The sequence below is a fragment of the Sciurus carolinensis genome, chromosome 2 (genome assembly GCF_902686445.1).
Source record: "Sciurus carolinensis chromosome 2, mSciCar1.2, whole genome shotgun sequence".
NCBI lineage: Eukaryota > Metazoa > Chordata > Mammalia > Rodentia > Sciuridae > Sciurus > Sciurus carolinensis.
In genome coordinates this window covers 116,793,909-116,810,083 of record NC_062214.1, presented here as the reverse complement: position 1 = coordinate 116,810,083, position 16,175 = coordinate 116,793,909, and positions in this window count along the sequence as shown.

Sequence of the window (16,175 nt, the reverse complement as noted above, 5' to 3'; positions counted from 1 at the left end):
GAAGCTGATGTCACTGGTCCATGGACCACATTTTGAGTAGCAGGAATCTACCGTTGAATATATTAGTTCCTTGACATGCTTCAAGAATGAAGATTATTGTGGCTAATAAGTTAGGCCTTCCTCCATACTGTGACTTCTTGGAAATAATGGACATTAGTATATTAAAATGCTCTGAAAAACTTAAGATTCTATGAAAAGAAAATATTGATTCCCCACATTGTGTAACCACACCATCCTTTTCAAAAGTATGAAACTTGTGAAATGTAAGACTTAGAGTTCTGTAGAGCATCCTAATAGATGTAGTCTGCATAGTAGGACCCAGCAATTGTGGAGAACAGGTGAGCTCTGTAAAAGAAAGACATAAAAATGTGGGTGATGCTGGGGTTGAGAGTGTTAAAAAGCTAAGAGGGAGGGAGGGGGACAGAGAGAAAGATTATTAATCACATAATGTAGCAGGATGTGAGACCTTTCCAGGAAGGGTTTGAAACATTCCAAAAGTCTGGAAATGACATGCAGGAGATTTTGTTATGGAAGCCTGGAAAGGGTGAAGATTCACATTCAGGATATCAGTTGGAACCTGAGAGAAAGTCAAGGAAATAGGCAAAAAAAAAAATTTGGGAAGACACTGGAATTTCAAAAGCTGCATAACTGAGTGGTTCAAAAGCATCCTACCTAGATCCCCAGAGTCAGGGAGACCCAGCTGATATCTGATGTATAATCTTTAGATATTTGTTGACTGGTGAACTTGCTCAAGTTTCTTAGTGGAGTCTCATTCCCTCTTCTAGCAGATGGGAACATGAATACTTACTTCTCAGTGCTGTTGTGAGGATTAAATTCATATAAAGCACATAAGTCCAGTATCTGGCATGTAAAAGGGTCTCAACCAATGGGTAAAGTATGTTACTGTTACTCTTATTTCATCATTCTACGTATACAATCAAGCACAAGGTAGGTGCTTAAATGGAATATGGTGTATATAATATAGAAAATTTTTCTCTCCATGATAATAAATTTTAACCCAGCATGAAAAAATGTATATTTTTTTAAAAGTATGCCCTCTCACTTTCTGATTTCGACTGAAAGGAACACCAATGAGACAAATTGCCTGAATTATTATGAATTGGGATTATTATAGTAGTAAGTTCCTTTTACTCACAGTAGCCTTAACATTATCAAACCTATGAGGCCCTGGAGACACATTGGCCCTTCACTGTCGTAAGATATTGTGCAGAAATATCACAGTCCATTGATGATTATAATCAGACACTCGCAAGTTTGATTGAGACAAAGAGGCAAAGAAGACAGCAGGGAAAAAAAAATCTATGCATTTTAGAAAAATATGAATAAGGGAGCAACATGAGGAAAATGTTCTTTTTCCTTAAGAGCATTTCAGAAAACGAAATGTTCTACACTGGCTGCTCTTTCCCTCTATATTTGAAGGCAGGACAAGTTCAGAAAGGAAAATGAACCTTTAGTTTTGGCCTGTCTATGACCTTCAGCAGAGGTTAATTGAGATGGAAAGGAAAAAGTACCAGATCTTCTCCTGCATGATTATAGTCACATTTCCCAACCTTTTTTGCATCATTATGAAGTATTAGGGCTAATCATAAAAAAGGACTGGATTTATGAAACTCCTCATAACTCAAACAAGAGCCAGAGAACTATAAAAGTTTGAACCCAGATTTTCTTTTACCTTGTGTGTGTAGTGAGGTTTTTGAAGCATGTTCACTTACATTATCTCATTTGATTCTCATAACAGCTCTGTGAGGCAGGCAGGCATAATTGCCCTCCATTTTATAGGGAAGCACACTGAAACTCTGAGTAAGGATTTCAGCCAAAACCACATGGTTAGAAAGTGCCAGCAATGGGCCTAGGAATTTCAGCTCTTTTTCTTCTGCTTTTTCCACCACATCACACTATCTTGGTCCATGGGTCCTCAGGGTAAAGGTAAAGGGCAAAGAAAGCCTCCGTACCTCCAGGCCTTGCATTGTGCTAGCCACAGGCTTGGCTGTTCTTATGTGAAACACATGCCAAGATGACATTTATCATGTTGAATGTGCATGTAAAAGTGACACTCAGCTTGAGGGGGACTGGGTCACATTCATAAAAATGGAAACCACAGATGAATTTCAGTCTTACTAGAATCATGCATTCCTCCACAAGAAAGTCACTATTTTATGAAACATTACTATTATTACTTTGAATCACATTATATTTGTTTCACTGAAAATGAATTAGATCTGTACTATCATTTAAATGTTTATGTTTTATAGGCGCAGCTTGAAATACCTTAAATAAATTTTTTGAAAGTTTTGAATCACCATTTTTTCAGGATATGGAGGAAACTAAATGTCTGACCAAGGTCCTACAGAAAACACTCAAACAGTTTTATCCTCTACACTTTTGAAATTTGTAAAATTAAGGGAATCCAGAATGTTTAGCAACTCTTGTATTTCTTTTTATAAAAACCTAGCCTAGATTTTCATATTAAATATAAAATACACATGTAGAGACAGAGCATATGTATATATACATATATATATATATACATGTATACATATAAATATATTTCCTTTTTTATAATGAAAAATTACAAACATTGTGAGGATGGAATTTTATATTTGTTTTTGGCATATATTATATAAAAGGAAGCAGAACATGCAAATAACCAAATTAAATAAGATTTGGGAAGGTTTTTTCCTTCTTAAAGGACAATAAACATTTGAAAGCATCAACTAAATAGTTCCTTTTTCAAACTTCTAGAACATTAACATTTAAATCCTCTTATTTGGAATCATATGATATGAAAGAAAAGAGTTTAATAATACTTTCTTTTGTAATTCAAGGCTAAAACACTATTAAACCTGCACCTATTTTCAACACTTTAAATAAAATCTGCTCCAAACACTTCAGTGAGTGTGTGGTGGCGGGAGGTAGGGAGGGGTGCCAAGAGGTGGGGTAGGAGGGGATGTGAGATAGGATAGGACACATTTATTTGAGGGGAAGCTAAATGTGGACCTAAAGACCAAGGGATTAAAATTCAAGTTGTTTGAGAAAGGTCCCGTTTTTTTCCTCTGTTTGAATTGGAGATATGGATTATTTGTCTTTGCCCCATTAATCCTCTTGCTATTTCAAGTCTGATGCACAGGAGAGCCTAAATGGATAATAAACAGAGAAGTCCAATTATAGGTACTCTTTGGGTAGGAGGGAAGTAGGTTTTTACCTAAGCATTTATAAGGGAGATGTCCATCACTGAATTAGAACTTTCTGAGCTTTACAGCTTTGACATTACATCTAGTTTATAGGATGAGAGTACATGTATTTCATTGGAGACAAGGCTTCTTTTAACTATATTTTTCAGATTTGAAAACATTATCTTCTCAAGATACCACTATAATTTGGGGTCTGATAATTGGATTTTGATCATTTGGAATCATTCATTTTAATAAACTTATTGGTGTGAATAGCATATTTTTCTGAATATTTTTGTAATGAGTTGTTTTGAAACTCCAAAGTCCCAATGTTAATAACATCCATAATTATTCCTCTACAACTTATGCTGTTATGTATTATGTAAGAAAAGCTGGTAAAAGATTAAAAAAAAAGTGTCCTCAACTTGAATTAAGTAAGAGATAGAACAAATTACAGTACTTATGTTGGAAAAGCTATTTTTCAGCTTTTGAATTTTTTAGTTATGGCATGACTTAAAAAAAAAAAAAATTGAACGCCTACACACCAGCATACACAATGGTTTTAGTTAGGGAAATTAGTTTTAGCAAAAGATAACTGGAAATAATTTTTTAAAAAATGACTCAAAACCTTTCTCTCTACTTATTTCTTTTACCTAGCGAAACCCTAGTCTTCCAATACTCCACCTAATCTTTGTTTGTGGCAAACAGTTAAGAGGGTTAGGAAAAAACACAAGTTGACATCTTTTTAAATAGAGAAACATTCATTGGTCTCATCTTAAAATTCATATTTACTGGTCTTACATGGGCCTTCAGCAATCTTACTACATTTATGTTGTCGATTTATTCTATTTTCTAAGCTAGCAGTTTTATACCCACACCCTTTCCTTTTTCCTCCAAATTCCAATAGTTCTCTCTTCTCTTCATTCTCAGTTAATGACCTTGCTTCTAATTTCAATACAAGATTAAGAAATCAGAAGAGAATTATTTCATCTTCCTGCTGCCATACCAACCCCCAAGTATTCTACCTTCTCTTCCTTTATACTGGGGAGCCGTGCGCTTATGCAAGGTCAACCCCTCTTCACTTTCTTTCCTTCAAGATCAATATGGAGCTCACTTCTACAATCATCCTGCTTTTATCTTTAGTTGCTACTTTTCTGTTAGATCATTCTCATCAGCATAAATATAGGCTCTGATGTCTTGCATTAGAACACACACCTGAACTTTTGTTCCATTTCTTAGCAAGTCCCTGCAATAAAACCTTTAAAAATGTTTCTGCATCTAGATTCTTCACTTGCCCCTTTACTACTTCACCAACCATCTCCTAATTTAAGGTTGTCTTCTCCATTGTTCCAGAGAAATCATCTTGTTAGAATTTCCAGTACTCTCCTTCTAGCCAAATCAGTTCTTAGTTCTCAAGTTCTGTGACCAATCAACAGCACCGACACAGCCATCTTTCTTGAAACACCTTCTTCTATCTTTGATTTCTGAGATGCAGTGCTCTACTAGTGTTCCTGTTACCTCAGGGGGTTTCCTTCTTACTCTCCTTTGCTGGATTCGCTCTTTCATGTTTAAAAGAAGCTCTCACATTTAATATTTTACCTTTTTCTTGAACTTCTTAGGTGTTTGTATACCTCTGATGGTTTTAATTCTTTATCTGAGACCTTCCAAATTTATATGTCCAGACTCAAACTCTCCCTGGGATACACACTTCTGTATTTAACTGCCTACTCATCTGTACTTGAGTGGTTGATAGACATATCAGCATCTGTAATGAAGAAAAGTGGCTAAAACCATACCTCCATGTTATGACTGAATGTTTTTATCTCCCTTGTACCCAAATTTATATGTTGAAATCCTAATCCCCAGTGCAGTGGCATTTGGAGAGGAGGTTTCTTGGAGGTAATTAGGGTTATGAGAGTAGGTCCCTCGTCTGATGTGATCAGTGTCTTTTTAAAAGTGCTGTCTCCCTCCCATTGCTCTCTGTCTCTGTATCTTGTGAGGACATAGGTGGAAGGTGGCAGCCTACGAGTCAGGGAGAGAGGTCTCACCAGGAATCTAACTGGTCATCACCTTGATCTTGCTTTTTCCAGCCTCTAGAACTGGGTAAACAAATTTCTGTTACTTAAGTCACCCAGTCTTTGGTATTTGTTATGGTAGTCTGAGCTGGCTAATATACTTCCCTTTGCCTGCCAAACTGCTCCTTCCCGGGCTACCCCATTTTGACAAGTTGCACCCATCTACTTAGGCCAGAAAGTCAGGAGTCATCCTCGGCTTTCTTTCTCTCATTCTTTCTGTGAATTAACCAACAAATCTTACCAAGTCTTAAAAATACATCCAGAATCTTGACTATTTCTTTCCATCTCAGCTGCTACCAGGGTAGCCCAAGACCCTTGTGATACCTTTAGCATAAACTATTGCACAGTCTTCTAATGGGTTTTCCTGATAACATTCTTCCATATTCTTGACCCTTACCCCCACACAACAGTTTTCACACAGATACCTTTTAGAAAAGTCAGTCAGAAAATGTTACTTCTTTTGCCTGAAACCCTTCATGACTTCCCAGGACATTCAGAATAAGGCCCAACTTTCTAAATGTGACCTAAATGTCCTTAAAATTTTTGGCCATTGTTTGTAGCTCCATCTCTATGACTTTTTGTTTATTTGCTCTACTCTGGATATACTTGCTGCTTCTACATATGCTAATCCTGCCTCAAGGCTTCTCTCCAATTTTTCCAGAACTCACTCCCTCATTTCACTTAGGTCTCTGTTCAAATGTTATCTCCTCAAAAAAGCCTTTCTTAAGCATTTATCTAAGTCACTAATCTATCTTTCTTTCTCCCTTACCCTATTCTATTTCTATCCACTGTATCTATAATTTATTTTTAATCAACTCTCTCATCAGATTAAAAACATCATGAGAATAAGATCTTTGTTTTTCTCCCACTGAATCCTAAATCTAGAAGAGTCCCCATTAAACATCACAAACATCACATGCTCAAAAGGTAAACACTGAATGAATAAATGTACAGTTTTAAACATTTTCCAAAAATATAGAAATTGCTATCTATGAATTTCAAGGTCTGAAATCTGAAAGCAAATTTCAAAAATTTGCCCTTTGAATGAGGGAAAGGATGAAAAACCACAAACCTGTAAATAAAGGGCCACAACAGCCAGGGCTAGTTCATTGCAAACCAAGAAGATTTCAAAGTAGCATAGGAAGGGTATCGGCACAGCTTACCACTATGGAAAGAAAGTGAAGTAAATGGAGATAACAAATTTACCTTTGCTTTTTTGTATCCTTTGGGCAAAGCAGGATGAAAGATGTTGGCTGTCGTCCACCAACCACAGTCTTGTCACTACCACACCTTCTGAATGAATTGTCACATCTCATTTGAGTTGTTCTCAAAAGTGTTCTGGACTGCTATTGATCCCAGGAGACCAGCAAGATTTGCTCTCCTCCCTCATAGTTGTTAACTTTACATTGAGCCAAGTTTTACTGAAGTTATCTTCTTCCATCATGAATTCCAGTATTTCCTCTCAATAATATCACGCATCAGTCCCCAAAATGCAACACCCTCTCTGCGTAGTGCACCTCTAATCATTGTTCTCACCTGACCTTATAGTCTAAAATGAATATGATAACATCACTGAAATAAGATCATAAGACATGTTTAAACATTAATTTGAAGAAACAATCAGGACTTTTTATTCAGCTGTGAAGACAGAATAAACTAAGGCATATTTGATTTAATAAGCAGTGGATCTAAAAGTTACGCTAAGTGGTTTATCCAATCACAGCCTCAAATACATCTCTGGTCACTGACTGGATATAATTGGGAATAAGAATAAACAGGCAAGCACCAAAATATTACATCTAAATTAGTCATCCATTTAAGCAAGCAAAGCCTTTGTGGACTGTATTTGGTTATGATATTGCACATCAGTACCCTCAAATGACATGCTAGGGCAAATGTTCAGAACAACTAATTCTTTCCACGGTTGCTAGGTTGGCCTTGAACAGCAAAAGGCAACTGGATTTATTTTGTTCTGGCAGCAGCTCAGTGGGAACATAAACTAGCAATGCTAGGGAACAGAAGGTCTATGAAGAAAAGGAAGCTCTACTCATATACTATACTAAACCCTCAAATGCCAACTACATTTAAACCAGAAGCAATGTGAGTGGTAAACACTAACATTTTCAAAGAATTGTCTAATATTCATGGCAGAATCTATAAAAGGTGACTTTGAATAATCCCTTCCCAGCAAACCTGTAAAAGTTTTATAAAATATGCTGCAAAAATGACTCACAGTAGATGTAATTACTGTGCAACCTTGGAAACTGATGTAAAAAATTCAGCTGGCAGCATGTTAACAGCCACCTAATATATGGGTTGTTTGATTGGACTCTTTGGGCAAAACTGCAAAATTCCTAACCCACTGCTGCTATATATTTTATCAGGGCCAAATTTAGCTACTTTCATTTTTTAAAATGCCATTTTAGACATCACAGTGAATCAAGTCAGTGTTACTTAATTGCTTGCATACATTACAATCTAATCCATTTCCCCAAACACTAATTTAACTAGTTATTATTTATTTTTATTTTTTAGAACAGCAGCAGAGTTCTAATGCCTGAACTATGAAATTTGGCAAAATCATTGCTTTCTTAAACAAAACAAAAACACATACGCACCAAACGAATAAACAACCACAACAAGAGCTAGTATCAGCATTGAACTTAGCTCCTTTGTGCAGTTAGCAATGGCTTGGGATTTTAAAAAATGTATTTATCCTAAATTAACAGTATGATTTAAAAATTAGATTACTGTTCATATTCTGTCTTAAATTGTAATATAGCATTTTTGTGGGTGGTGAGAAAAGTCAAATTTTAAAAGGATAGCATGCTATATTTTCACTCTGTGCCTGCCTTTGGCCTTGGCTAGGGTGATCAGGTGTACTGTTATTTTAACAACTAATGCCAATCAAATATGTCAACCTTTGAAAGATGTCTTGTTATTATAAAACATTCACTCTATAATCACCACCATTCCAGGATTTGGTCTTATGGGCTTGTCACTTTTAGAAAATTGAACATAAATTGAATTTTTGCAAAATTGATTCTGTGTTAATGTCACCATAAGTGTTTGCTAGTTAAAATGACCTTAACAATGAATCTTTCAGAAAGGGACGACTACCCTATTTTTTAATAGAATAATAAGACCACTTCTCCCCCAGGCTTACCTTCTTGGTAAGTTTACAAATAAAACATTTTCTTCAAAGCAGGTACCATCCTAACCATGGTTAAAGACTGAATAAAAAAGAAACACTCTAGGCAGTGGCATATGCCTATAATCCCAGGGGCCCGGGAGGTTGAGGCAGAAGGATTGCAAGTTCAAAATCAGCTTCAGCAACATAGGCCATAAGTAACTCTGCGAAACCCTGTCTCAACATAAAATATAAAAAAGGGCTGAGAATATGGCTCAGTGGTTAAGTGCCCTTGGCTTCAACCTCTGGTACCAAAAACCCCAAAATAAAACCAAAACCAAACCAAACCAAACCAAAACAAAACAAAACAAAAAAACAAGAAATATTCTATGGGTATTCTTCAGGATTAATAGTAGACTATTAGGATCACCAAATACAGTAACCTCACTCTAATATCTTTATTACATATCTTTTCTTTATTCTAAGATTTAGGATGCAAGCTGGCAGGAATTTTAATCTTCTTACTCTACATACCCCAACAAATATTTGTCAGATTAAATTCTCACTTTTGTGACTTATCTTATTATATGTTGTACTCCGGCAGAATATTCTTTGACTTACTTACATGGAGTTAAATTAATTTTAAAAAAGAAATATTTAAAAAAATCTTATAAAATATGCCAAAAGTAGGATTGGTGGCAAAGTTTTCAAGTATATCAATAACAGTAAAAAACTCTCTTGTTTTATAGCCATTAATTATCATTGCATACAAATCAGTGCATAAATATCATGCATTATACATAATTGTGGTGTGCTTTAGAGAAGAGAGACACTGTAGGGTTGTTTACAACCGACTTCATCACAAGCACATAGTAATGGGTTATGACATCATGGTGGCGATGACTTCACTAAGTAATACCACTTCAGCTCCATTATTATCTTGTGGGACCACCATTGTCTACTCAACTCCTCACTGAGCAAAACATTGTTATGCGGCACATAACTGCATATTAGATTACCTAGCATACACTTAGTGATATGATATTTATTTTCCCTTTCTTCCATTTATTCGTTCAAAAATATTTTCTGAGTCCCTGTTGTAAGCCAGGAGTGGTTCTAACCATAAAGAATGTCATAGCAAATAAAAAAGTAAAAAAGGTGAATTATAAAAAAAAAAAACCTCTGTTTCTTATAGATCCAAATTTCATAAATACAGGTATTGAAACCCAAATCATCATATATAATGAAATTCAGTTGTGTATAAATATACTTGTAGTTGCTGTAGTTGCTGTATAAAACTGAATTTTCCAGCACTCAGTTTAATCTGTTGAGGATTAGAATATTTTGCTCCTTGTATGGTACAGTAGAACAATTGCTGAACCTAGAAGTTATTTCAACTGCAAACACTGATTCAACCTTTAATTAACTTAAATATATTCTCTTAAGTCATCATGATCAGTAATTAGAAGACCTAAGTCCACTTAGCTTGCTAATCTTAGTATATAATAATGAACAACCTAAATTTCAGGATGGCCAATTTCAATTCAGAACTTGATAGATTGTACAAAGTTTTACCATCTTTGAGATTTGCTTCATTTCAAATAATTTTGAGGAAAGTTTCTATAGTAACAAAAACAATCAATTACTATCTAAAACAACATTAAGAGAAATTGTATATACTGGATTAGTTAACATGTATACCAAAATCCATTCATTTCTCTTCCTTTCTCCCTTCCTTTCCTACCTAACTACTTTCTTTCTTTTCTTCTTTCTATGCTAGGGATCAAACCTAGGGCCTTATACATGCTGGGCAGGTGCTCTACCACTGGCCAAGACCCACTTACCCTTTATTTCACTTTCAAAACTGATGGGGTTCAGGATATATTACCCTAAAATATGGCACTTTGGCATATTGAGTATTTTAAGCTGATTTGAGAAATGAGAGGACAGACATTCTGACCTCTGGCCTTCTTTCCTAAAGCAAGTTATAAGGTTCTCTTGTGAGGGATGCCCACCCTATAACTAGAGGAAAGAAATGATTTTTATCACTGACAACAGAGGAATACTGAGACAAATCTAAAAGAACAGACCTTGCTTAGTTTCCCTCACTCTACTGTACTTACTTCACACTCTATGTCCTATCATGTTTTCCCATGACTTTCCACTTTTCACCAAATCTAGCAAAGAAATGCGCAGGTTTAACCATTTCTTCAATAATCTATTTCCTTATGAAGGCTCCCATGTCACATAAGTTCATATTATATAGATATGTGTTCCTTTTACTTGTTAACTTGGTTGTTTGTTACAAGGGCCCCAGCCAAGAACACAGAAGGGTGGAAAGAAAATATGTTTTTCCTCCACCATTTGACCCAGCTATCCCACTCCTTGGCCTATACCCAAAGGACTTAAAATCAGCATACTACAGAGATACAGCCACATCAATGTTTATTGCTGCTCAATTCACCATAGCCAGATTGTGGAACCAACCTAGATGTCCTTCAATTGATGAATGGATAAAGAAACTGTGGCATATATATACAATGGAATATTACTCAGCCATAAAGAATGATAAAATTATGGCATTTGCAGGCAAATGGATGAAATTGGAGAATATCATGCTAAGTGAGATAAGCCAATCTCAAAAAACTAAAGGACGAATGATCTTGCTGATAAGCGGATGATGACACATAATGGGGGGTGGGAGGGGTTAACGTTAGGGTTAGGGTTAGGTTTAGGGTTAGGGTTAAGGAGGGTGGCAAAAATGGAGGAAGGAAGGACTGTATAGAGGGAAAAGAGGGGTGGGAGGGGTTGGGAGGAAGGAAAAAAAATAACAGAATGAATCAAACAACATTACCCTATGTAAATTTATGATTACACAAATGGTATGCCTTGACTCCATGTACAAACAGAGAAACAACATGTATCCCATTTGTTTACAATAAAAAAAAAGATTAATTCAAAGTGATTCTATCCTAGTATAGGATTATTTTCCTTTGTAGTTTGGTTAATTACTCCTCTTTTTAAAAAAATACTATAATGAACATTTAATTGTTCATTTTGTACCAATTGATGGTAGTTGTTCTTTTTTTGATTCTCAAGTCATTGCAAGGTGGCTAATGAGTCCTGTAAACTGTCCCCAACATCACACACATTTTGAAAGTGTCCTTTCTGACCACAGTGAGATGTTGTGTTCCTTTCATGATAATTTGCATAGGATGAATTACTTCCAAGTTTCTTTGTTCCTTTTGATACAAAGGGGTGTATATGAATTTTGATTAGGAGCAAACATTTTGAGCTGAATTACTTCTAATGACAGAAATAAAATATTTTTACTTAAAAAAAAAGAAAAAAAAAGAAAATATATTTTTCCTACTCTACAAAACCAAGAGTCAAGAATGATTTTTCCTGCTCAAAAACATTAACTCCATAAGTACAAGATTCTTCATTGGTCTTCATTAACATTTTATAGAGAGTTAAAAGATGACAATCATACTGTTAGTGTAACAAGGAACAATGCAAAATGAAAATCTACATCCATTTTATTCAAAATTATGTTAAAAAGTAAGTAATTGTAATGTTAAGGATTACAATGAAAAGAATATTGAAAAATGTCAAACTGCAGAACTCTTTTCCTGAAGGGGATCCTATTATGAATATGCTACTGAGATGAGGTACTAGTCCATCTGTACTGGTAAGGGAGGTAGGGCATGCTGGAAGTAGAAACTTTTATCACTTTCAATCAGCAGGTAAGAGGAGCTTAATGGATGTAAGACATCATTTTGCAAAATATTTTAGAAGGAAAAGTTCTGATCAAGGAAGAAAATACTATCCACTTTTTAGAAGTCCCGAAAAAACCTGAGGCGTTAAAAGCATCAATGGAAGTGAATCTCTTGGACAACCTCAACTTTGGTGTGTTTATCTAAATTAGGGAAATCTGTAATGATCAACAATAAAACTAGACATATCTCTAAATAGTGCTTTGAAATTTTGGGGTAAACCGAAGTCTGTTTATTTTAAAGGCTGTGATGTAGAATGAAACCACATTTATACCCTTTTAAAAAACACTGGAAACCTCAGAAGAATAACAGCAAGAACAACAGTAACAACTTGTATTAGCATAGTACTTAGCAGTGAACAAAAATGCTTTCACATACATTGTCTTAATAGATTATTATTACCATGCTGAGTATGGACAAAGTCAGTCAGCATTGCCATTTTACAGAGGACATTGAGGCTTTGAAGAGATTGCAATTGTTTTCACCAAGACATTTGTCACTCCCAATTTAAAAAAAAAATGTTGATCAAACTTAAAAGGAACCACATTCATAGAGATGGAAAATTTGTTGACAATAGCCTGCACTAAAAGTTACATTTTACATTCTATGGTATCCTTTTTGTTCTATGCCAAGATTTCACATCTTTTTTTTTTTAAAGCAAAAGAGAAATTTCAAATACCTGATCATCTGCTTCAAAACAGACAGCTGGCAACCCCTAAGTTTAGATAGCTAGTTTATGGGAATGGACCATTTATAGATAATGATCTCTAACTCAGCCTTGCTTCAAATTCAGAACACTTAGACTAACCTACAATGTTTCCACAAAGAAAAGAAGCCTCTCTGTTCTCTCTTTTTGATAACTTTCTGAACTGTATTGTAACCACAAATGTGGAAATATGGATAAGGGAAGGAGTTTGGGACTGCAGATATAATAACTAACTCATGATTTATCACAAGGTACTGACTTCTCCATCCTTTCAGATGTGACTAAGTTTGTCCTCAACTGAGTGAGGTTTGCCCTGTCAGTTTAATTCTAATTCTGTTGCTAGAGATAACATGGAAAAGTAAAGCTTCTTTTATGCTTGTTGGATGACCCTGGAATATTTAAAATATTTCTGAGACAGAAAGGACTTAAAAGTTGACTTCAAAATTTTCATTAATTTTTCACCTACTCAGTGGACAGTATTTACATATTATGTGAAAAGAACTATAGATAGGGGAATGTTTGAAATTAAATTCTCACACTGATAATTTTTAAAATGTTTTATTTATAATTAAGAATCTTAATTGGTACCTACGACTTCCGGTAGTGCCTATACTTGCAGTGTTTAACACTGAGCACAGTGTTAAACACACTGGCCTATATTTTATTTTCTCCTGGGATAAACGATATTGCCTTGTAAAGAAGAGAACATCTTAATCACAAACTTTATAAAGAAGACTGTCTGACTGCTGCTACATGAACTTTGAGTATATTGTGTCCAGGAATATGCGTGTAGTACTATTTCAAGCCCTCTTTACTGATAATTTAATGCTGCCTCTAAATTTAATGCCTAGTGCCTTTTCACCAGAAAGCAGTTTTTACTGATGATAATGATGATGGTCATTAGGGCCTTAGAGACTTTTAAAAGGATCCAAGGATGAATGAATAAATAAAAACCATGATGACTCATTCTGCACCCAATGCCATTAGTATAACGCACAGCTCAGCACAGTTCCTCTCCCACACAAAAACGCACTATTTAAATGTATGTTAAATTTCTTTTTTAAACAAAATGAGTATAATTTATTCAAAGAATGTTATGAGATTGTGGAATGTCAGCAATCAAGCTGGAGAAAGGAAATACATTTTTTACCAGGCTGACTCTTTTTCTCCAAAATTAGTCCTCGTAGAACAACAACCAGATTCTGTCAGGCTCTATGTTTATTCCTTCGTTCCCAAATGACAGGAGCTTGTTCTTTGTCACATTTCTATTGCATTTTTATGTTTTAAATTTATTAAAGAATATTCATTTGAATTTCCTTCTGATATTGTTTCAGGTTACATGGAGGAAAATAGGATACTGAAATCTTAGAGCACCATCTTTTACATTAGTTAAATTAATATGGATCAATAAATATTTCATATTCATAGTCATAAAACGTGCATCTATAAACCCTGCCCTTAAGTATTAGCACACAGGTACAAAGAAATACGCCCAGAATTATTTTTATGAAGACATATGTATATTTCCTCAAAACTAAAGTTGTCCAGGATGGTTCATTATGAACCATTGTGGTACATTTTGTTTCACAAAAGATTAAATTATGGAAAAGTCCCAAGGTTGCAAAAAGATTTAGTTATGCTCATTAGGCACTGTGTTTATTAAAACAGTCTCTGCTTTTCTCCTTATGAACTGATTTAAAAGCCATCCATAGGCTTTCTAATGACATGTGTTAAGCACCCACTTCTCTGTCTTCCATACACCTATATGCCCTTTTTTCTTGCAGAAGACAGTGGAAATGTGAAAGAACAGTGAAGCAGAACTCAGGCAATGAGGAATTCATGCCTATCCACAGAGGGGCTAGGTGGATTCTTGGAATGGTGGCCAGAAGCACCTGTGACTCGCTCTCTTCTCCCCAGCAAAAAGAATGCCACAGTGTTGGTGCAACATAATTGTTATTATGCTATTTAGTCTGCAAAGAAAAAATCACCAGGAGTGCTAAAGACAATGTTAGCTACAGAAAGATTCTTGCTGTAAACAGATTCAATGTATTAAAAATCTGTATTTAAACAACGATAAACAAGCAGGTTGTTATTCATTTCAGAAATATCTGATAAAGGAAATAATGCATTTTAGAAGCTAATTTCCATAAAATGTTCAAAGTCCAATTCAATTTGCAAATATTGTATTCAAATGTATCTATAGCAAGGCCTGAAGTACCGCTGTATTTTAAAACCCACTAAGGGACTTTGTATGCAATTTAGAATAATATGATAAAGGAATAGTACATAAAACTGAAATTGATTATTCTGAATCAATTCAGTCAGTGCCATTTACATGAAGCTTTACAATAAAAACCAAACGTTCATTGGCCAGAAAGATTAAGAACTTACCTTTGCTATTCAAATTAGCAAATTTGAATAACCAATTAGTCTGCTAAAATACTGATTCTTGAGCCTGATTTGTATGATGAGAGTGAAAAGGGGGTTGAGATCCCCTTTTTTGGTAGTCAGCTAGATAGCAAAATATGCCAAGTGCACACTGGTGTGTTTCTGTCTCTTAGAAGGATGAGTAAAACATGTTTCCTTTTAGTTGAACGCTCTTGGAATATGAATAACGGAGCTTCCCTCTGAGTCAGACCTGGTTTGGGGGATGAGTTTTTGGCTTTCATTTTTATGTGTGGACCATTGAGCCAATTTACATGGGGGTTGGTGTGGATCCTATTAGTCATTTCTCAAGTGTAGTATTCACATTACTGTATACACAAACACACCCGCTGATATGAATGTATAAATTATGAGTACAATATGGTTTGGAATATAATAAAGGGAGTTATATAATAGGAAAAATAAGCTTCTTTAAACCTTGGAATCACTCTTAGGAAAGTGAGAGTGAGAGGCATAAGGGAAGTGAGATCAACAGTGGAAACAATGGATAATACATCTCCCATCTTATACTCACTTATACTTGCCTTCATTGACTGTTTCTTTCTCTTTCCTTCTCTCTCTCTCTCTCTCTCTCTTTCTCTCTCTCTCTGTCTCTTATATACAATGTGACTCCATAGTCCACACTTTTCTTTCATCTTTATAATAGTACCCTAATCTGCTTGCAGAACTTTGGCATGAAAGCTGTTTTTTTTTTTTTAAATAGAATATTATAATACTGGCTGTCTTCAGAATCTTCTCCTTGCCTGTACAGTCACTGGATCTTCTACAGTCCTGTTTAAATCAGGTAAGGAAATAGAAGTTGGGATTCTGGTTAAAAAAATGGTGCAGGTGCACTGGAAGAAGAACTGGATG